This window comes from Pimephales promelas, chromosome 9 (assembly GCF_988280905.1).
Source record: "Pimephales promelas chromosome 9, fPimPro1.hap1.1, whole genome shotgun sequence".
In the NCBI taxonomy this organism is placed as follows: Eukaryota; Metazoa; Chordata; class Actinopteri; order Cypriniformes; family Leuciscidae; genus Pimephales; species Pimephales promelas.
The window spans coordinates 20342617-20364808 of NC_142777.1; the positions used below are offsets into that span (position 1 = coordinate 20342617).

General features: G+C 39.5%; 1 protein-coding gene across 3 annotated transcripts in view; it reads left to right on the forward strand.

Annotated features, from left to right (window-relative positions):
* tenm2a (teneurin transmembrane protein 2a) overlaps nt 1-22192 on the forward strand; it is a 330820-nt gene that overhangs the window by 144534 nt on the left and 164094 nt on the right. The window lies entirely within an intron of this gene.

A 22192-nucleotide genomic window follows, 5' to 3' on the forward strand; every position in this document is an offset into this window, starting at 1 on the left:
AGTGTATATATGGTCTGATGTGCGATAATTTGGTTGGAAGCCAATTTGATACTTGCTCAGGATATTTCTGTCTCTGAGAAAATGGGTTAGTCTGCTGTTTATGATGTTGCAGAAGAGTTTGCCTAGGTTGCTGTTTACACATATACCACGGTAGTTATTAGGGTCAAATCTGTCTCCGTTTTTATAGATTGGGGTAATAAGACCTTTATTCCAAATTTTGGGGAATATACCTAAACTCAGGATGAAGTTGAAGAGCTTGAGAATGGCTAATTTGAATTTTTGGTCTGTGTATTTAATCATTTCATTTAGGATGCCATCGACACCACAGGCTTTTTGCAATTTCAGGGTTTGGATTTTGTCTAATAGTTCGGTTAGTGTAATTGGGGAGTCTAAGGGGTTCTGGTAGTCTTTGATAGTTGATTCTAAAACTGTTAGTTTGTCATACAGGGCATTTTGTTCCATATTTTTGTTTACATTATTAAAGAGGTTGGAGAAGTGGTTAATCCAAACATCTCCATTCTGGATAGCTAGTTCTGGATGGTAGGATTGGTTTAGTGTGTTCCAATGTTTCCAGAACTGGTTGGATTCTAAGGATTCTTCAATTTCCCTGAGTTGACTTTTTCTGTTTTGTTCCTTTTTCTTTCTTAAAGTATTCCTATATTGTTTAAGTTTTTCTCTCTCTCTCTCTCTCTCTCTCTCTCTCTCTCTCTCTCTCTCTCACACACTCCTGCATCCTGTTCCATGCATACCACAGGGTTAAAACTGTTACACTCTGCTGCTCTCTCATCTCTTTGCCTAACTGTTTTTATTTTCCATACTTTGACTTTGTTCACAGATTTTTCATTTTGTCCTTATTTTATGTGTTTGTTGTTTTCTGCCCCCCTCCCCCATCCTTATTTCATATGTTTCATAATGTACAAGAGCTCTAGCAAGACCTAGAGCAGGCTGGCAGCCGTCACAACTTCCCTCCCTGCCCCTCCATGCTGGTAACACTGCCCTCTTGCTTGCACACAACTGCTGTTTTCACAGCGACCCAGAAAAAGAGCGTAAAGAGCATAAAGTCTGGTTATCCGGCTCACGCCGATGGTGTTTTAAGTGTAGACAATTTGCCCACATCTCAGTGTTCACCCCTACACACAAGCACAACACCCGTGTCACTCTGATAAAGCAGCTAAAAGCCGTTATATCATTACTATATCAGTCAACTTACGTATATCAGTCAAGCTATGAATGTAGGTCTCATGCCCGCTCAGCAGCGCTCACGCTTACTAACTCACACATCCCGCCAAGCGGCATGCTCGCCTCTCAGAGTTGTCACAAAACGCAGATCGGGGCGTCACATATAAATGTAAGTCCCGTGCCTGCTCAAGAGCGCCCACGCTTACTAACAAACAATCTGGCCAAACCACCACCCATGCGTCACCAAGTTATAACAAAACATTCCCCATAAAAAAGCGATCAGGGCGTTGCATACAAATATAAGTCTCGTGCCTGCTCCCAAGCGTGATCGCTTACGTTTCGCCCAGGGTGCCACTCGCGCATCACAAAGTGATCAAAGAACGCTCCCCATTCCCAACAATCAGCGAGCCGTTGTATCCAAGCGCCGAGCCCATACCTCCGGTTCAGTTTCTCGGTCCCACCGAGTGTGGGGATCAGATCCCGGAAGCCATTCAACCCCTAGCTATACATATAAAAGCATGGGAAGCTATTCCAGGGATATCAGAATGGGTGCTGAGCACAATAAGACAGGGCTATTCACTACAGTTTGATTGCCGTCCCATGTGCTTTCAAGCGAGTGCCACGATGACAGTGAATGTTGAAGTAGCACATCTACTCCACGTAGAAATAGCGAAGCTCTTGTGCAAAGGGGCCATAGAACTGGCACCGCCTTCTCTGAGTGAGTCAGGCTTCTACAGCCATTATTTTCTTGTACCCGAGAAGGACGGAGCCCTCAGACCTATTTTAGATCTGGGACAGAAGGATGGAGGAGCTAGAAGGATAAACCCTGCGCGGCCCCAGTCGGTTTCCTATCTGGGATCTTTCTTTGGTCTTGGAGGCCCTAAAAAACATATTCCTTTGAACCAGTAGATTCTGTGGATCTGAAATACCTCTCGCTCAAAACCATTTTTCTGACAGCACTGTCATCAGTCAAACATGTGGGGGATTTACATGCACTTTCTGTTAGTGCTGTGTGTCTCGAGTTTGAGCCAAATGACTCTAAATTCATCCTCAAACCTAGGCATGGCTATGTCCCGAAGGCTGTCGGCTCTGCCAGCATCAGATAGCGAGAGCGGTACTAACCTCCTCTGCCCTTTCAGATTGCTGAGGGTTTACATTGCGCACTTTGCCCGTTTCAGGCGCTTGGAGCAGCTTTTTGTTACGTTTGGTGGGTGCAACAGGGGTCTCGGCTATGCTGCTCTGTCCCATGGGGTGCTTATACATAAGTCAGCCCGCTATGCTGGCCCCTACTTTTCCACTTATCTTGTTCCCCGACTCGGGGACTCATGGAGTGAATGCTTAGTGTGAACGGCGTTGGTTCCCGTAGCATAAGCTAACGCAATAAGAGAGAACCTCTCGTAAGATAACGTATCGGTTACCTAATGGTGCTTTTCCATTACCAGTACCGGCTCGCCTCGACCCAGCCCGCTTTCCGCTCCGTTTTCCATTGCAGACAGTGCCGTCACATAGTACCCGAAATAGCGAAATTTCCCGAAATTTCGTTCCACGTTGCCCTATCAAGCTCTCGCTGAATCCTCTCTTCGGCAACCAAACAAAGGAAAGTCTGCATCTCCTCATTTGACCATGGCGTATTCTTCCGAGTTGCCATAATAATATTAGTATGTTTAGTGATAATCTCTGGCGAAACTATTTAAAAATGGCGGGGTTATTCTGGATACTCCATCTGGCCCGTGCAATGATGACTCAGTGAATAGTGACGATTCTCTCTGGCGGGCTATGACACTGTGAAGGCAGGAGCGCCCTTCATTGGACGTGACGTCACGTTGGGCTCAGTGGTAGGCTAGACGGCGTGCTATAGGTGTGCCAGCTGCTGTACTGTGTTACAATGAATACAAAAATTAAGGATACATTTTTGAAAAAAAAAATAAAAAATTTCGAAAGATGAATCTTTCCCATAGCGTAAGCTAATAATATGGTGGCCGAGAAAGCTCAATGTGCTGCAACTGAAGAAAACACATGAAAATAGAAGAAAACGCATGCAAAAAAAAAAAAAAAAAAAAGCTCACAACACCACCCAAATACAGAAACGCGCTGCAAAAGCTCACAACACAAATACAGGAAAACACTTGAAATAACAAAGACCACAACGGAAATGTTTCCGGGGGAACCAAATAAGTGACGAACCCTACTGGGATGTGCTTTACGCAACAGGGCGCTTACAGCTTTATGGATTTATTTATTTTTGAAAAAAAAAAAAAAGAGATTACATTTGTATGACATACAACTTGTATACAATATACAAAACATATTAACAATATGTTAAATGTCATCAGAATATAAATGAGAAAAGAACAATAAGCTTAAAACTAAAATAAAGAAATAAAAAAGATAGAGAAGCAGATCATGAAGTTACACTGTAGAAATTGTTTCATGTTATGTTTAAATTTTCATACATAAAAGTTTCATAAGAAATCTTATAATGTAGGGTCCAAAGTTTTAAAGTTGAGTCACACATACACACATTTTAAAAGCTTTTTTTTTTTTAAGTAAAAATAAAAATGTATTTGCAGCCCTTATGTTAACAGCATTATATTTCTGTTGTAAGACCAGCTCTTCAGCTGATGGACGCCGTGCTGCGTTGTCATGGGAACATTCCAGGTGAAAATAATGAGGAATTACGTTTTTCATTTGCTCCGTCATCAAGTGCGTTCCACACCATAGACATCATATAGAGCTAGATGCCTTATTGGCCGCTGGACGCAAGAAATGCGGCCACCATCTTAAACCGGTCATACTCCTATTTCATTGCCTAGCAGCAGTAGATGCCAGAGTACTGTGCACCATATCCCTGCTTGGTTGCTTAAATCTGCGGACTATCGCTCAGGAATGACTTTTCACAAGTAAGATTTAACATTACCGTACAATTGGTTGTATTTTGTGAATAAAATATTCCATGTGTCCTGTATCGTAGCTACATATATATATCCTTTGCAGCAAAAAAAAAAAAAAAACAAACAAATAAAAACAAAACGAAAATCAATTCGGTATTCAGTGAGATATGATTAATTAAATGTGCTGACTGCTCATTGCACCTGCCAAACAGATTACACTGAGCAGAGCAGGTGACTGGTTTAAGATGGCGGCCCCACGACTCGTACATGCGGTCGATAGGGCATCTATCTCTATATGATGTCTGAACCCGTTCTCATCCCAAGGCGTCATATATGACGCTTTTGCCAAAGCGTAAACATCCAACGCACATGGCACCCTTTAGCGTCAAATGAGACGCAGATATATATGGGGCAGAAGGCGCCTCCTAGTGGTCTAACCCTAACCCTACCCCATACCTAAACCTACCATAACCGAAGCATCTCATTTGACGCTAAAGGGTGCCATGTGCGTTGGATGTATACACTTTTGCAAAAGTGTCGTATATGACGCCTTGGGATGCGAATGCGTTGGATGTCTATCGTTCTGCCCTTCGAAAGGCGTAGGGCATAGGGAAGCTCACGAGCAAAAAGCATGTCCGAGCCGGATTCATTACTTATTTGGTTCCCCTGGAAACATTTTCATTGTGGTCTGTGTTATTTGCAGTGGGTTTTTGTATTTGGTTGTGTTGGGAACTTTTGCAGCGCGTTTCTGAGCACACGTGCATTGTGAAACTGATGATTTTTTTCTTATTTTTTTTTTCCATTTGCTTGAGTTGCAGCGCGTTCAGCTCTCTCGCCCACCGTACAATAAGGTTCACAACCGCTGTACTACAGTATACACACTACATTCTTCTGACAGTATACACAATTTTGAGAGAGGTATTCTAAGGGCCCCCCAGGTCTCCAGGCCCCGGGTTAAAAACCGTTGCTTTATTATAAATAAAAGACAGATGCATACTTATTCTGACATGCATATTTCCACATACTATATAGTAGAAAAGTAGTTACATTGATTGAGGTAGACTTAAGTTGTATCCCAAATGACACACTATACACTATGCACTTATGCACTCTACTCAAACGTGGAGTGCATGAATTTTATGAGGTTATTTAGTCATTCAGCAATGGAGTCTGATGCCCCTCCCCCTCCCCCTACATAATTAAAGCTGCGACAGCTAAGTGCATGAAGTGTCTAACATCCCACACTTCACCACCCCACAAACACAGGACTCGCACTAAAGTATATAAGGCATAACATACATTGAGACACCTTTCCTGAGCCATATCTAGAAACCATTGAGTATGTTTGTTTACCTTGGACTGCCTGGTAACAACATTCCAACTCACTTTTAACTACACAGAACACCTTAGCAACCGCATAAGCCTAGCATGGTAGTAGACAATTCTCTTTTTGCACTCTGTTCACTTGATTCACCTTCATCTTTAGTGATAGAAGAGTAATGGAATAATATGACATTCACATCCAGGGGTACGACTGACCATAAGCCTAGACGGAGCATTTGAATTAAGATTTACAAAGGCACTCTCTGTACGCCGTAGCTGCTTCTCTCCTCCCTGCCGTCTAAACAAACATCGGTGCTTGCTTTTTCCTGTCACAAGCAATTAATCTGGCCATTGCTTACATTTATTGATCCAGCTGAGATAAGCAATGTAATCTATTCAGTTTTCCAAAGAGGCAGATTTAATGAATGATTTCAACTCATGTTTGCAGGCATGTAGGAGGCATGGGGAAATCAATGCCTATGTTAATGTGTTGCCCTGTTCCGGGAAGAATCCCGGGGCTGGTGCCAGCTCGCACTTGGATAAACCGTGAGCGCACCATCAGTGCTGGAATGAGGATCGGCGTTCTTCTTGTGACACGGAGAGGGTGTTAGGAAGTCTACCAAGGCTAGAACGAAACAGCTGAATTTATCATATTTAGCAGGAAAAAAGGAAGGAAGTGTTTTGATCTGGTGGGGCTTTGTGAGAATTTAGTAGGGATCTGGGCAAGTGCCATGAGTGTGAGCCTCTGTGAGCATATCTGCGACATCCAGACCACTGCTTAGATTATGATCCTTCTGTTATCCCTTCTTCAGAATGCTGTGTACTTCCCCTTGTCTGTCCACTGTATTACACTTATCCCATTAGCTCGTCTTAAACCCATCCCATTATTACACTCTCTCTCTCGCTCTCTACTGCTCTCTCGCTCCCTGTCTCTCGCTCTTGTGCCATGTTAAGCTAAATATGATAATACTTGAGCAATATTTTATTTCCATTATTCAGTATTTCATTACAATAATACATTAACCAAATGTGTTAATGTTATGAAAATTTATAAACTGTAAATATTAAAGTGTATATATTGTTTTTTTTTTTGTTTTTTTTTTTTGGTGATAACAAATTGAAATGCTTAACAAAACAGTCAATACAAACATAATACAACATTTTGTTTTGATTGCTTTTTAAAGGAGAGAATAATGTCGAACCGGCTTATTTGTGTGTTTTTGTGTAGTGATGAAGAGCCACTGATAGCTGTCATTTCTGATTAGTAGATTTGCTCATACTTTAGATTTCATTATCACCCCACCACTGACTGATCAACACAGCACTCATCACTCTGTGTTTATCACATGCTGCTGTGCTGGCACATAGGTGTAAATATGCTGGCAATAATAGGCCTTTTTGCATAGAGATATGATACACTCCAGCAACCATGATGACACTAGTTGTCACTTTGGACCAGCTTTATATCATTCATTTTGCCTTTGTGCATGCATGTGTGTGTGTGTGCTTCTATACGCCTCCCTGTCATTTTTAAGTAGATCTGATGTGACTTTTAGCAAAGGTTCTTGCATGTGCATGTGACTAATAGTTAATCTTCCTGCATATCGTTAATGATGTTATTTCAGTCACTCAGATGAAGGCATGATGAAGGCACATATTTTTAATGAAATACGATCTTACGATCTTACTATTGAAAAATAGTCTCTACCAGTCGATCTACGAACGCCGATCCAAGTGCGCTGGTGAGATGTGAATAAGGTGATAAGGTGAGCATGAACAGTAGGCTACGTGTACATATTGAAGATAATAAAATGGTTTGTGTTTCTTCCGGAAACAACGTTGACTGTATGTATAAAATATCTACTTATTAAACTGTATGGACGCTGACAATGTTCTCAATGCTTCGGTTTGAATGTAGGGACCCTTATTATGCTACCGTGTTAGTGTGGGGCTATTTAGAGCGTTATGCTAACGTTATAGGCTAAACTGTTTTTAGAGATAAAACTATTTACACTCTGCAGTCATGAAAATAAATCTCAGATAATGGTTGACTTGGTAACAATGTGTAATTAGACCAAAGGTTCATTTTGCGCTGGAGTTCTCCTTTAAATTGATATGCTCATTCATTCATTATCGCAATATATATTTTTTTCTAAATAAAACCGTATCAAGAGTTCAGTAAATAAATTAAAGACTTTATTTGTCCATTTATTTATTTATAAAGAAACACGACAATGTATAAAATGCTCTATTACTTTAGATAAAGTTACGTTACGGACCCGTAGAAGCCGTTTTTGTAAAAAAAAAAAAAAAACAGTCGCTCAGACATCAGGCAGGAAGTGCAATAATCGGGCTTCAGTCTTCTCTGTTGAAATCAATGGGGTGGCTGTGTCCATTTCTTTTACTGTCTATGGTCCAAACAGCAGGCAGCAAGAAGCTCATTCGAGTAGACGTGTTTACTCTGATCAGCCTCGGTCATGAGATCCAGTGAGAAGCGCTTGAATTCAGCGAAGAACACAAATGTCTCAGTGATTTAAACCAGTTTAAAGACAGATGAAACAGCGCTGACGAACAAGAGAAACACTGTGCTCAACTTTTCCTACAAATTCCCATCATTTACCATGAAAATGAAATGTTGGATATACTTGAATTGTGTTATCAATGTAGAAAATGCATTAAAGGGTTAGTTTACCCCAAAATGAAAATTAAGTCATTAATTACTCACACCCATGCTGTACCAACCCCGTAAGACCTTTGTTCATCTTCAGAAAACAAATGAAGATATTTTTGATTAAATTTGAGAGGTGGATCACTACCACATAGGCACCCTGAGGGATTGAAACTTGACGGCCCAGAAAGTCATTGAAGAAAATGTTAAAATATTCCATGTGACTACAGTGGCTCAAGTATAAGTTTATCAAGCGACGAGAATACTTTTTGTGCGAAAAAATAAATAAATAAAAATAACGACTTTATTCGACTACTACGTTTCTTTCTTGTAGGCCTGAGACGAGAAGAGGCCTGCTTGATGCTGAACATTGACAGAAATCACAAAAATGGCCTTAATTCAAGTCCTCAGGCCTTCTGCAGTCCTGTAAACAGAGCTCACTGGTTATACGACTACACTGAGAGATCAGTATGCATTGAATTTGCTGGGTTATTTTATTCAGGGCAACCTGATCTCCGGTGGGCCCCTGGACTCCAACACTTTGTCTATTCTAATCTGATCAGCCTTTACGAACAGCCACATTCCAACAGCTCCATACAATGCGGACTATGTGGATAATATACACAAACACATGCATACCTGCATATCTGTAGCGATATGCATATCACGGCATATGTAGGCGTGTGTGGTCTGAAGAAGACCAGGGGTTGACAGGGCATATGTAGGCGTGTGTGGTCTGAAGAAGACCAGGGGTTGACAGGTCCCAGGTGTCCAGGGTTGGGTCTACAGGCCCTAGAGAGTTGGAGAGTGGCACCTTTCCATGAGGTTCAGCTGTTCTTTCGCCATGCCTCAGGCCTAGTGAAGATCTCTTTGATGGGCAGAGACAGACACCTGCGGGCCCTGCACCCACAGGACCTCTGAATGTTTAACTCGGACACCGTGCCAAAATCACTCACCTGACACACCTCAGGCTGCCAGTGTTCAATGGTGATGCACACACAAATAAATAAGAGTGTGGACCCACACAGAAGTTTATGTAGATGGTGCTGTGACTTAGCAGTGCATATAAATACACTCACCTAAAGGATTATTAGGAACACCATACTAATACTGTGTTTGACACCCTTTCGCCTTCAGAACTGCCTTAATTATTTGTGGCATTTGTTCAACAAGGTTCTGAAAGCATTCTTTAGAAATGTTGGCCCATATTGATAGGATAGCATCTTGCAGTTGATGGAGATTTGTGGGATGCACATCCAGGGCACGAAGCTCCCGTTCCACCACATCCCAAAGATGCTCTATTGGGTTGAGATCTGGGGACTGTGGGGGCCATTTTAGTGCAGGGAACTCATTGTCATGTTCAAGAAACCAATTTGAAATGATTCAAGCTTTGTGACATGGTGCATTATCCTGGTGGAAGTAGCCATCAGAGGATGGGCACATAAAGGGATGGACGTGGTCAGAAACAATGCTCAAGTAGGCCATGGTATTTAAATGATGCCCAGTTGGCACTTCTTTGTGAACCCTTGAAATGGTTGTGCATGAAAATCCCAGTAACTGATCAGATTGTGAAATACTAAGACCGGCCGTCTGGCACCAACAACCATGCCACGCTCAAAATTGCCCATTCTGACATTCAGTTTGGAGTTCAGGAGATTAGCTTGACCAGGACCAGGTTGCTCTTTCTACTGTTTAAAATATTGTATTTAAAAACTTTATTTTTATTTGTCTTAGTTTTTATAATTTCTTATGTTATTGATATTTTTTCTTATTTATTATGGAATGTCCCTATTTATTAAAGGGTTACTTCACTTTTTTTGTTTTGGAAATAGGCTCATTTTACAACTCCCCCAGAGTTAAACAGTTGAGTTTTACCGTTTTTGAATCCATTCAGCCGATTTTCTGATATTTTGAAGAATATCAGTAACCAGACAGTTTCTGGTCTCATTGACCATTGACTTCCATAGTATATATATTTTTTTTCCTACTATGGAAGTCAATGAGACCAGAAACTGTCTGGTTACAGATATTCTTCTAAATATCAGGATATCAGCTGAATGGATTCAAAAACGGTAAAACTCATCTGATTAACGCTGGGGGAGTTGTAAAATGAGCCTAATTCCAAAAAAAAAAAAAAAAAGTGGAGTATCCCCTTTATTAAAGTTGATATTCATTTTATTCTGCTGCATTCTATTTTTTTTACATGTCTTTATTTTATTTTTTTTATGATTTTTTTTTTTTTTTTGTTCTTCTTCAAAATTGTATTCAAGCATTAAAGAAATGCATATAGATGTACACAACATATAAGATGAAAGGCTATATGTGTGTGTCCTATAGATCTTATGATCTAGGCTGTGAAGGGTAGAAAAAATCCCTGATAACTTGTAAAGTTTTTTGTCTACTGAAACTTTTTTAGAAAGATATTTTTCGTTGTCTGTCATCAGCAGAACAATCCATAAACACATTATATAATGGTACAACCCTTAAGAGATGAATGTCTGTCCCTCACAGCCTCGCTTTCATTCCCGATAAAAATCAAAGATGGTGCTTCTGTGTATAAGGTATGTTGGTCCACACACTCAGTGGCCTCAATTGCACACCCACTAGATAAAAACACCCACATTCAGAGGTCAGTCTCCGTTTAATGGCAAAATTGAGCATAATGTAAAGGCCCGCGCTAGAAACGAACCCCTCTATAGGTACGACGGATCAAAAGCTGAGCTCTGAAAGGCCACGTTGATGAATGCGGCTGCTTTGTCACTGCACAGACTCAGTGGCTTCAGCTGCTTTTGTGCTGAATGTGTGGGAGAGATAGAAGGCAGAAGATTGATTCAGACCTGTTGCATTGCACCTTAGCGAGGTCCATTGTGGGCACAGGAATGAGAGGCCTTCTCTGCTTAAACACTTTGATTGAAAGCGACGGAGCTCCTCTGTCAGGTAGCTGAAAGCCTGTGACTGATCTCTCTGTTGGCTTGGGGCGTGGCCGGCTTTGATTGACAGTTGGGTTTCTATAATGGGCAGACTTCTCTTCTCAGAGGGCTGACAGAGAAAGACATTAACGTGTGGCTGACATTCCCTGCTAAACAGTCAATGGGCGGCATCTTTGTTGAGATTCAAGTCCTATTCTAAGTGTGACTTAGAACTAGCAGTGGCCTGTCTGGCTAATGTGCTATTGTGTCATGCCTGCACTTTTGCCACTAACTGTTTTTAAAGGATACACACACACACATCTCGCTTTCTTAATCAGTAGTGAACAGTTGTGTTGAGTCCACAGTCCACAGTAAGTGCCTTCACCACCCGTGTCATCGTGGTGGTCCTGTTCCCCATGTCTCCTCTCACGTCAGACTCTAATTAGTAAATAACTCATTAGCATGAGGTGATTAATCACTCACTGGAAGGGCCTGTGGGTGACAAGCTGATGAAATGCTGTTTGCTTGTGTGTGTGTGTGTGTGTGTGTGACTTTCATTTCACTTAAGAGCAGTATTAAGGAGTCAAGGGATACAGGTTAATGAAAGAGCAAAGGAGGAGGTGTGTTCTAATCTCAAAGATGAGATTTTCTTCCAATATAAGTTGAATTAGTCTCATCATGAAAGTGCTTCCATGTGTCATCCTCATACCTGTGTCAACCATACTCAACCATACTATTCATACTCAAAAATCTTAGATTTCCATCACTATTTTTTTTTTGTTTATTAATATATCCCACATAATAAAAAAAAGAATGAAATCTTGTAAAACTGCATGTGAACTGCGCTTCCTTAGTTGCGCTTCCTTAGTATATATTTACTAGTGTTATCCCTTACATTACTGTACCATGGTATTACCTCAATATATATATATATATATATATATATATATATATATATATATATATATATATATATATATATATATATATATAAGAGCAGTATATGACCTGATTCAAACAACCTGGCTTTCCTTCGAACACCAGAGAGCTCATGTGACACCAGTCACAAGAGTGAGTGCTCAATGGGATGCCATTTTGACTGTCTATGTCCTCTACCTCCAGCTAGATCATATATGTTCCTCTTCACATATTCTCTCTCTTGCTACTTTGCTTTTATTTTGTTCAGTCTCTTTTCTCTTTTTTCTCTTCAGTCTCGAAACTGTTTCTTTCTTGTGTAACCTCCACCTTCCCTGAAGATTAGTATGTGTATAGAAGTGTGCTATATCCTGTGTTCGTGAGACAAAGACAAAGGAAGTGAAGGAGAGAGATGGATTCAGAGAGACGGGGAAGAGCTGAAAGCTACAGCCAAAGATAGTTGCATAGAGAAGTTGATTCCCCCTGTGACTCTCTCTCTCTCACACACACACTCTCTCTCTTTCCTTGTTAAGGGTAGAAGCTTCATCCAGCTGCTCTATCCCTCTGGTCTCATATAATCTAGTCCTTCTGCTCCAGCTGAAGGATCCTCAATTACAGACTCATAATTCTGCCTCCTCTAATGTCACAGAAGGCCATCCATTAATCTATGTCTTAATCTGCAAGACGTCAACCACCTCATTCCAAGCTTTATGCGCGGTAGCCTGTTAGCATTTGTGAGCGATTGTGTCTTTTTATGGGTTAGGCCCGGTGCACACTGTGATTTTCGCCATCTGATTGTAAAAGATCAATTTTGTCAAGAAAAAATTGTCAATGTTGGATTGCTTTGTACAATCAGATGGGTTAGGGTTTTCAAACTGAGGTCTGGGGACTAGGGACAAAATATTTGAGGGGAAAAAAGATGTTTAGAGCTGTCAAAGTTAAACATGTTAAAAGGAATATTAAAAAAATGCTTTAGTACAGTACAAAAGCCAGATACGTATATAATTTTAGTTTTTGCAATGTCTCACTTTTTCCCTCTCACAGTATACATTTTTTTTTCACACTCTTTTTAAAGTTGAAAATATATACAGTAACCATCTTTATGTTTTAGGAAGGGGATCCTTCACACATATACCAGACACAAAATCTGCAGCATTAGCTCCATGGTTTGATTGGGTTTTTGTGACATTTCAATTTTATTTGTAAATGAACTTGTCAGAACAGACTCGGACTGCAGTTAAAACACCTTAAAGCTGGAAACTTTAGATGTCAGCTATCTTAGTTAAGCTTTAAAAGACTGTTGATGTACAATGCTTTGGCTTTTACCTTACTTACAATCTCATTGGGGTCAAATTATTCAATTTGACAAGCAACAATCATACAAGACAGCAAAAGTTACATATCCAACTTTGATGAACTAGAATGGCAAGTCAAGAATTTCTATCTGTCTCTCTTCTTTAGGCACTTTTATCTGTGTTATAGGTCAGTCAAGTTTCTTGTCTGACAGTCATTTTCCAGGGAGGATGAAATGTTTAGTTATGAAATTTGAAAGCTGTGATTATGAGTGAGTGTGTATCTTAATTCTTTATTCGTATCACCAGCTGTTTGTCTGTATCGATATTTCTCTCTAACATGACACTTTACAACAGAAGATGGTCTGCCTCCAGTCATATGTGCATATTGTTTTGACTCAGTGGTTGTGTCACTCTTGTAATTGTTCATGACTAGCTTCCCGCTGCTGTGTGCACATGATTGGCCTTCTCGAATTGTTGCCATGGCAATGCTGCTGTGAGGGACCAAGCAGTCAAGGAATGAGGGCCATAGAACTATTTCCAAAAAACAGTCCAAATAATCAAATCAAATGTTTAGGCCTATAAAAGAGATCAACAAAACAAACTAAACTCAAATAATCGAGTACATGTGAGAACAAACTAAACTTATCTACAAGTTCTTCTTCTTTTACGGCAGCCAGCATCCAAAAAGTTGCATTGCTGCCGATCTAAGTTAAACATCAGGGACACAATTGTACAACATAAGGGAAGGCAAAAACAACAAACTTTACAATACAATAAAGGTCATTTACATAATTACACTATAATTAAGTGCATATGTTAACAGAAATATTAAATCTACACTCTAAAAAATGCTGGGTTATTTTAACCCAACTTTGGGTCAAATATGGACTAACCCAGCCGTTGGGTTAAATTTTTACATTACATTTTTAACCCAACATTTCGGGTTTGTCCATATTTGACCCAAAATTGGGTTAAAACAACCCAGCATTTTTTAGAGTGTATGTAAAAGAACAAACAATTGGAAAAGACAATCCCAACAAAAAACATTCAACTCCCCCCACAGTCAATCTGCTGTTTGGTACCGGCAAGCAGAACTAAAGTAGCCGTTGAAGCCGTATGCCGGCCCTTAATTCGCACAGACCACCAACGGAACTGGCCAATCGATCACCAACTGAAAGCTCCAGCCATACACTCCTAACTTAACACAGCGGTAACTTACACTCAAAGAAAGTACACTCTAAAAAATGCTAGGTTGTTTTAACCCAATTTTGGGTAAAATATGGACAAAACCCAGCCATTGGGTTAAAAATGTAATTCAAAAATGTAACTCAATGGCTGGGTTTGTCCATATTTTACCCAAAATTGGGTTAACACAACCCAGCATTTTTTAGAGTGTATTATTAATAAATGTACAACACCAATTAGATTGTGTGCATTTCAACCAGTTAATTACTGTATGTGCTGAAACTCAAATAAATATCTTAATGATAAACAATGGCTGAATTGTATTGCAAAATAAATATATGAACAGAAACCACTGAAAGAATGAATGAAACGAACGAATATATAGGATAAATTCCAAGAAAATCTAAGTAAATGGGTGTTTGTATGTGTGTGCGCGACATTACCGCTCACTTGGCTTGGAGGCAAGTTTGGGAAATGACGACTAAAGCTGGTTTCTCAATAACGACCTGCAGGTCAGTATACCAGTACCTGAGACTGTCAGAACTACGTGACCATAAGTCATCTGAAATTAGATGTATCATTGTATTGGCTCACCAGCTCAGTATACAGTAGCTGGTCTCACAGACTGGGCAAGCTGGTGTTTACTTGGGCGAACAGCTGCAAAATGCTCAAATCTTCTCTAGAACCAGCCAGATGAGCCTGGGAGACCAGCTAAGATCAGCAAACCAGCATACACTGGTTTAAGACATCTCTAGTACTGTAGGTTTGTCACATGCAGTTGTAGACTTTCATACTTTTGTGCAGTGCAAATATACGTGTGGAATGTGATGGTATTCCATAGACTAATAAATACATTGATATGACACCAATAAATTTGCAATTATAGTTGGCAAGAATATTTCTGTAATCTCTACACATCTACATGTAGTGCAACGGCTGCAATCAGTCTTTATGTCCTTCCTCGTGAGTAGAGGCGACCCAGATGTCAAAAGTGCCTAGCACAGCGTTTTGCAAGGTACATGGGTCTCTGAGCATCAGACATCTATTTTCCCAGAGAATATTTTTCTTGGTTGATACTTTTTCTGGGTTTTTTTCATTGCCGGTAGCCTCCCCAGGGGCTTCCCAGGAAAGGTTAACTAGTCTTTTCTTAAGCCTTCACCGGATGACAAATGGCTCTGTTCAACCCACGGGTCCCTTCGCTGCTCATCCCGTACCTTCTTTAGCTCATTCACATTCACTTCCTCTCAGCCTGGGCTAGAAGAAAGAGGGCAAGAGATGAATGGAGAGATGAAAGGACAGTGAGATTGTGGGATGGGTATGATGTAAACGTAGTGTGATGGAACTTACAGAATTGTGAAAGATGTTCCACCCTTTGTCTGACCTTGTCCCACTCTTCCTCAGCAGCCATAGATACGAGTCACTACCCATTCTGTTTCCAACTAAATGTAGTGTATGTGGATTTTTTTTTCTTTTCTCAGTTGTAAACACTTGACCAGGGCAGGAGCCATTTGAGTGCATGACTTTCACACTTTGTCGCCATGTAATAGTGCCACAAATTATTGCATGCTGTTTTGACCCTGTCTAGGATGAGGCTACAATGTACACTGGAATAATAATTATTTATGTTCTTGACCTTTTTTACACAACATTGGAAGCTGTTGGCTGAACATGTGATGAATATGGTACACAAAATTGGAAACACTTCAGGAGTTTCAAAGTCGACATCTGATTGGTTGAGTTCTATTTCTGGGAGATGTGTGTGACACATTTTGTTTAATGGTCCATCTGGAAACAAATATGCCGTGAAGCCAAACCCCCTTATGGAAGAAGCAAGCCGTTGTGGTTTACAACTCAGACAATGAGCACTTATCGGAATCAACTAAACGCTGGATTTGCAAAAGTATGTGATGTATATAAAGTTTATAGACTCTTTAAAATATGTTGTGAAATGAAGCGACCAGACGGTTTTACCCTCATCAGCTGGAACGTCTTATAAAATTTTGCATGCCTATTGGAATCCGGAGGAAGCATTTGCAACGACTGTCTTCTTCCACAAACAGGAACTGCACAATATTTTGCATTGCTCGGTATCTCGATCCAGTTTGTCATCATGAGGTAGGCCTATGTTATTTACTGTAGCTATGTGAGTAATGCGCGAATCGGTGGGCGGGGCCAAACCGGCCATGTTGAAGTAGGCGTTGATCTTCTTCTGCAGGGGTGGTGTTTTATCCTCTTTGACGTCATACTTCCCCACTTTTAAAAACGAGTCGTTTGCTGAGGCTGTTGTCAATAAAAGCTTTTATTGGACTAAAAAGGACGTTTTTAGTTATGAAATTTACAGCACTCTAAAAAATGCTGGGTTTTAACCCAATTTTGGGTAAAATATGGATTGGGTTAAAAATTGGGTTAAAAATTTTATTTAAAAATCTAACCCAATGGCTGAGGATTTAGAGTGAGGATATTCGTATAATATGATGACCTCTTAGATGTCAAAAGCTCAAGCAAAATTTGATTTCTCAGTTCATCACCCCTTTAAAGTCAGATGGGTTCTGATTGGGTATCAATGTTTTCATCTTTTATCAGCTGGGAAAAAATTGTTCTGAAAGAAAATCTAACTATATCATTCCTTTGTGTCGTTATCGTTATAGCTGTGTTGTTAACTGCCCTGCATTTTTTATTTTTTTTTGAATTTTAATGATTATTACAAGTTTATAGTAATCATCCTTGAAGGAAACAGCCTTTAAGTCAAATCTGAAATTTGAATATACATTTCCAACATGCAGAACCAAAACTTACCGTTAAGCCTACAAAGATTAAAGGAGTAGTTCACTTTCAGTAGTAGTTCAAAAAAAAAAAAAAAAAAAAACTTTTGCTGATCATTCATCCAAGATGTCCACGTCTTTCTTTCTTCAGTCGAATAGAAAGGTTTTTGATTAAAACATTCCAAGATTTTCTCCATATAATGGACTTTATTGGAAACCATATGGTTCAAGGTCCAAATGAGAGTTTCAGTGCAGCTTCAAAGGGCTTTAAACCACACCAGACGATGAATAGGGGTCTTATCTAGTGAAACGATCGGCCATTTCAAAAATAAATAAAAAAGTTTAAGTTTTATATAAGCATACATGCTCACCTTGTTCTGTTCTGTGATGAGCGCTTGTGACTCTCCTGTTCAAACTCGTTCATCATGACTCGAAGGGTCCTAGAGAAGACCCTTATTCATCGTCTGGTGTCGTTTAAAGCCCTTTGAATCTGCACTGAAACTCTCATTTGGACCTTGAACCGTATGGTTCCCAATGAAGTCCATTATATGGAGAAAATCCTGGAATGTTTTAATCAAAAACCTTTCTATTCGACTGAAGAAAGAAAGACATGGACATCTTGGATGACATGGGGGTGAGTAAATTATGAGCAAACGTTTTTTTTTTTTTTTTTTTAAGTGAACTACTCCTTTAACAAGTGTTAAATAACCTATTTGATCTAGACAGACCTTGAACAGTCTCAATGCTTGCTACAGGAAGTCAAGAACTAGGCAGAGCTCTCCCTTACAAGCACAATAATCCTTTTTTTTTAATTCTCTGGTCTCTTGCTCACCAATCACACACAGGGATTAATTGAGGCTGATCCATTCATTTGAAAGATGAAGACACAAGAAAGAGAAGGAAGCAAAACCGAACGAAACGTCCCCAGACAATGCTGCATGTTGATTAAGACATTATGAATGTAATCATAAATCTGCAATTGCTGTTATGCTTTGTACTAAGAAGCTAGTCTTAGCCACAACTATATATCAACCAGCTGCCCTTGATGATCCACTAGTTTAAGAATACTTGTGTGAGCAATTGATATGTGTCCCAAAGATGGTTGTGTTCCCGAAACGCGTAGGTCTACTTTTAACTGGTTTTAATGTTTTAGCCCAGTTCATTAAAGGCTGTTTACCTTACCACCTGACTACCTTGGAGCATTTCGTCTACAAAAGGCCTGCAATACTTGTCAAATTTCTTTTAGAAACAAGTTACGTGTGCTGTAAGCATCTGTTGGAAATGACGGATGCCACGGTCGTTGGAGCCGTCAGGTGGAAGGTTATATGTGTGTGTTTGAGTGCGGCCTGCATTTTGTATATTTAAGATGAGAGGTGTAAGTGCTGTGCTCTTTTTCACCTCAGCAGGTCGGAAGCCTTTAGGCTGAATAGCCTTTAATACTGCAGGAAGGCTCTGTCTGCGTTGATTACAGAGCCTCTGACTGGACGCCAACAGGTGCGGTCAGGAAAAGTGATTACATGCAGAAATTCTTCCTTTTTAGTAACTTTTCTTCTGCTTGAATCTGTTTCTTCTGGAAATTCAATAGTTTGACATTGAATCTTTTTTACTATATCTTCCTCTTTTAAATTCATATTCTGCATTCAATACAAGTTAAGCTCAGTCGGAAACATTTGTGGCATATTTTTATTGCCACAAAAGAGTAATTTTATCATTTTAATATATAATTTTATTACCATCAAAGCTTTATGATGTTGAATTCATTTAAATATTTTTGGCTGTGGTTCTCAAAAAGGGGCCAGTGCCCTCTTGGGGGCCTCAGCACACTTTTAAGGGGGTCACAGAATGATTTATAAATAAACTAACTTTAATTAAAATGCTAAAAAATAATACTAATAATAATGTAAAAAAATGAATATTTATTTAATTTTAACTTTCAACTGTTGTTTTATTGTTTGAAGAACATACATTTTCTGAAAGTTCAAGTTAAATTTAATACATAGACACCACCAAAAAAAGAAAAGAAAAAGACAAAAATGTTTGAAACAAGCAGCTTTGTCATTATATCTGTAGAAGTTACTGCAGGAAATATTACATTTGAGGGGCCATTGAAAATTTTCTTGGACAATAGACCTTATTCAGAGCAGCGCCATGACAGGTATGAAAGTGAGGCTGTGAGGGATAGATTTACCGTTTTTCCAATGGCATCCGCTGTAAAAAGCTAAATAAAGCTCCTAGATTACTTACAATTGTCCACAGCTTACATTGTAGGGAGTTTTTTGTCAACTGAAAATTCTTGGAAAGATATTTTTCCAGTGTTTCATAAGCAGAACAATCAAAAGTCAAAAAAGTTTAGAACCATGGTTTTAGGGTTTGGGGCATTACATTTTCATTCACTGAATCTAACTTTTTTCTTTCTCTTTCTCTCCACACTGAAATCTTGCTAACACACTTTGTTTACACATAGTGGCTATACTGAAAGTAGTTTAATGTTAACAGATTGCCCCAACATAACCCAGTGTAAGTGCTCACTGTTGCTGATTGAGCTTAACTGGCATTGCACCGTTAAATTGTTGCAGGCCTTATGGCACTTAACAGTGATTGCAATAGCACTAATGAAGTGTGGACACTGATAAAAGTCTGTTTGATAAGTTATCTGTAATTTGAACACAATGTGAGGGGAGTCTGATATGAAATGATCACAGATGAATGCATCCAGCTGTCTGCACTTCTAGCAGTGTGGCATTCCAAAACTGCTCTCTTCATTTGAGCTCCTGCTATGGCTGGGTGCATGTTTGTGTGTGGCCAGATTGCTTATTACATGTACAGGATCCAGTCCCTCCCTATGATACTGTGAGCCCAGAGAGGGCAGAAGAGAGTGTCATTGGAGTAGATTGGCTCTTTGTCCAATCTAGAAGGGTCAAACGGCTCTAAATATAGAGGCGTCGCAAATATAGCCTCTTCTGCTGGATTGTGTGTGTGCGTGTGGGTAATTCAGTAACAGGAAGCAAGCAAGATTGGAACCAGGATGCATTCTAGCTGATCTGTAATCCTGCCCTCTGTTGGACAGAGCAGGAAGTACCATGGCCAGCTCCTTTCTGGATGCTGTTCCCACACTCCCATACATAATTAGCTTTTGCATGCGGTCTTAACTTTGATATGGGCAGCTTTAAAGGCAATATGAAATTAAAATTGAACCTATTTTCTTTCTCATTACACATTTATAGTTGTATTGTTTTTATTTGTCTTTATAACCTTTCAACAAAATGTAATCACTTTGAATGAAGCGACTTTCTCTTTTAACTGACTTCACATACTGTATGGCATTAAAGGGATAGTGAAAATGATGACAGAATTTTGATGTACACTACGCCTTATTATAATATTATTGTCTATAGTCAAAATGTTTTACAGGCATTATTTTAGTCCTTTTTACAATCTTACGGTTATTTATTGTAGTAATTTAACTGCAAAGCATACATGTACTAGCAACACCAAGGTCATGGGTTTGATTCCCAGGGAAATAAAAATAAAAATGTCTGTGAAATGCATTCATGTAAATTTAAAGCGACAGCTCATCCAAAATGAACATTTTTTTCATCATTTACTCTCCCTCCTACATTGCATATACTTTTACACGTTTTATATTCCACAGAAGAAAGAAACTCATACAGGTTTAAAGCAATGACAGCTATTTATTGTATAGCCTACATGTTGCATTTTTTGAGGGTGAGTAAATGATGAAACAATTTGTAAATTTCGCTAACACGTTATTTAAGCGTTTGGTGACTTTTCGTTTTTGGGCGAATTATGTCTAGTAGTTAACATCATTAGGGTGTTTAAGGTTATCAGAAAAATATAATAAAGGTTTCAGCTATAATGGAAAATAATGATTTGAAAATGAAACATTACCATTGGGATTCATCAACATGTTCTCAAGAGTAAACTTGACCTTTAACCTCTACTTAGTCAAAAGCCTCTTCAAAAGCAGGGTGCTAGGGAGGTCCACTGCAAACTCCTCGTTCTATGTAACGCCCACTTTTATACTCAGTGAATTCATGGCTGTTTACACTGACACAAACAAATAAAATTTTTTTTTTGCTATCATCTTACAGAGATCCGATATTGTTGCACACATATAAACACACATTTTTTTTTGTGATATATATATCCAATATTTTTAAATCTGACCTACGTCCAAACATGCATATCTGACTCCCATTGAAATTCTAACCCACCACAAGGTAAGGGGAAACACTTCTACGCAAAAAAAAAAAAAAAATCCACTTCTCCATTATTTTTCTTAGCGTCGGATAATGAAGCAGACACACCTGCACAAAGACTCACAACTCTCTTTATTGAGGTGTAAATTCTCATGTATTTTTTTTTTTGTAACTGAAAGCTATGCTATATTTTTCAGCAACGAGGTGAGAATGTCACTGTTCTTGAACTAATTAAACTCGCATCTTCACTATATAGAGTTGCTGTTTTTACGTTTCACTTTTTATTCTCGAGTTATATCTTGAGATAAATCGAATTGTATTCTAATACCTCTCTTCTGGTGACATTCCATGCTGTTGTTTGCCATGTCATCTAACGCAAGTAAAGAATATCATCACGTAGGCAGTTGTTGGGTTTTGTTGGGTGGTAATGTCAGAGGTGTAAGAAAGCTTGCCTCTCCGGCTTGTGTGTTACTACAGCACTCGTTCTCAGCGTGTTTCAGCTCAAGATCATGTTCTGCGCTTAAGACCCGAAGTGGCTGTCAGATCCCCAATCTAATATTCACATATCCAGTGTTGTTTTGCGTGAAAGCGTGGCGGTACAAGGTTATGTATTTTTAGCCACGCCGATGCTTTTTAGTTCAGCGTGTTGTGTCAGCGCCTTTGATGCTGAAAGCCCTCCTCTCCAAAGCGACACTCTTGTGCATGTAAAGAAGTGAAAATCTGTCTGTCTGTGCACGTTAAAGAACGAATTCTGATCGTACCCTCTGTAACACGGCTTGACGCGTTCTCATCTCGGCTAGATGGAGGAAACATGCGCGATCTGTCTCGTTTTTTTCCTCCTCTCT